At 41.3% G+C, this 2250-nt stretch overlaps 1 long non-coding RNA gene across 1 annotated transcript; it reads left to right on the top strand.

The window, feature by feature from the left end:
- The first annotated feature begins 337 nt into the window (after nucleotides 1–337).
- On the top strand, nucleotides 338–977 carry LOC128339885 (uncharacterized). Its single transcript, XR_008313294.1, has 2 exons — nucleotides 338–652; nucleotides 768–977. It is a non-coding gene; the product is annotated as an uncharacterized LOC128339885 (long non-coding RNA).
- The last annotated feature ends 1273 nt before the right edge of the window (nucleotides 978–2250 follow it).

Here is a 2250-nt window from a genome sequence, read left to right as displayed (position 1 = left end):
CCTTTTATCAATGCATATTAAAACATTAGGTTGCCATAAAAAGCAAAATGGTTTCTTTACTTTTCCAGTTCTTTCCCAGCCATAGGATGGAAAATTAATAAAATAAAATAATAAGCGGGGGGTGGGGAGAAGAAATAGAAAACATTTTATGAAATCTCACAAAGTTAGATTTAACAATCATTTCTTGAATATAATTATTCAAGAAATATGTGCTTACTTTTAATTTTAAAGTAATATCTACATAAGAACATGGTGAATGTTCTGATTTATTACAGTGAGATACAACTGTGCTGCTAGAGTAATTTGCCATATATGGTCCATTACAGTGGACAGGAGGACTGGCTTGTCATAGAGAGAGACCACTGCATTTCATCACAATCCAGGAACGCGTCATGAGCCATTGTCAGGTTTCACACCAGCCTTTAAAAGGGGCAGCACTGCCAGCTCCAGGCCTTAAGCTCTGACAAGGCCATCGTCTCAAGAACAGGTGGTGCTCCAGCTGCACAGAGCTTGAAGAGAAAAGCACCATCTCCTATGGCCAGATTCAGACGCAGCCGGAGCCGGAGCCTCAGTCGCCGCCGTCGCAGGAGGCGACATGGAGGAAAGGGTGGGAAAAAGAAGGGAAGGCGCCACCGTGGCAGAAAGGGAAAAGGTAAAGGTTTTATTATCCATCTTTTGGAAATAATCTTACATGTCCTATATGATGGCTTGTTCCTAATAGGACTCAGGCATGAGAAGTAACCATGTGTGTTTTCTGGTCTTTCTAGGTCGCAAGCATGGTCACAGGAGAAGAGGGAGGAGAGGAAAGAAAGATTAAAGGCTCCCCTCATCCCTAGCTTTGTCGGCCTCTAGAGCATCTGCCAAACAGAAAAACGAAACAAACTTTCTCCACAGAACATCCAGGATGACTTCCCCCAGAATCAAGGAGGTTCAGACCATTTGAACAGCACCACCTGTCAATAAAAACCTTGACATTTGTGTGTGTCTTGTTACATTGATTATGTTGTTATGGAAACTGGCAGTCGGGGCAGAGGTAAAAGGAAAGGGGTATGCCATAATCTGAAGCCGTGGGCAACAATTTGAGTAGAACATATTCTAAATTGCAGACTAATTTGGAAATTATTGAAGACAGAGACAAGATGGAAAAATAAAATCACAACATTTAATTAAATGGTATAATACCATAGGAAATGGTAACAAAAGAAAGAACATTAAAGGGATTTTGATTTTTCATCTTTGAGTTTTGTGTCTAATGGTTTTGAAATGGTGGAAATCAAGTGCAGAAGCTGCTGAGTGTTAGAACAAACTGGACATGATGCTGCTCACTTTGGTGGGAGCGGGTCACAGGAACTTGAGAACTCATGGTACCACCTCTCCTATGGGAAATCATTCACCCTATAAGCCTATTAGACGCAGACATTTCTCTCTCTCTGGCTCTTTTTGTAAACATGAAACTAAGGATTTAACCAACTTAATTTCTGGGGTTATCTTACATTTGAAAAAGATACTGTGCAAGTATTGTTAAAACTGCCATGCCACTTCACAAAAATCACCCATTGATTCATAGCCCCCCTCATAGTGCCTCATTGTTCTGAAAGCGAATACACGCAGTGCACTCTTGCTGAGTTTCACTATCAGAAACCTCTTAAAGTTTCAAAAGCACATCTGGGGTGCTGTGAGACATTTTCCTGTTTGTCACTAGACATATAGAGGTATGTCTGGGGCTTAAAAAAATAGTTCTTGTATTTGATGGAGATTTAGGGGAAAGGGAAGAGCTTGAGGACATAACTAGGCAAAAGCTTGACATAGGTTGGCATAAGCAGAGCCATGTTGGCTGAAATTTAGAAATGCAGAGGTCAGAAGAGTTGGTTTAAGGAGTGGTAAACAAGACAGCAACTATAGCAGAACACTGGCCACAAGACCAGGGAGAATCTAGAAAAAGTAGTTAGTTGAAGCTAGAATTCCAGGAGCTATGGGGCCTTGGGAATACTTGAACCTATCAGAAGTTGAGAAAAGGGTGACAACTAAATATGGAACAGGTTTTTCCAGTGGTGATTCTGGCAATGGTGGCTGCTGGCTCCTGGGGTTGATGGTGTGGTGAGAAGGACAGGTAACAATGGATGGAACCAGAGATAACAGAAGGCAGAGCTAATTGAAGGTGGAGCAAAGAGTAGACAGATCCATTAGCTATATCTGGCAATGCCAACTAATTCTTGCTTTTTCCCCATCTTCATTCAGAAGAAATATAAA

Source organism: Hemicordylus capensis, chromosome 1 (assembly GCF_027244095.1).
Source record: "Hemicordylus capensis ecotype Gifberg chromosome 1, rHemCap1.1.pri, whole genome shotgun sequence".
NCBI classification, from domain to species: domain Eukaryota; kingdom Metazoa; phylum Chordata; class Lepidosauria; order Squamata; family Cordylidae; genus Hemicordylus; species Hemicordylus capensis.
The sequence above is the reverse complement of the archived record's forward strand: the minus strand, read 5'-3'. Positions and strand labels throughout refer to the sequence as shown.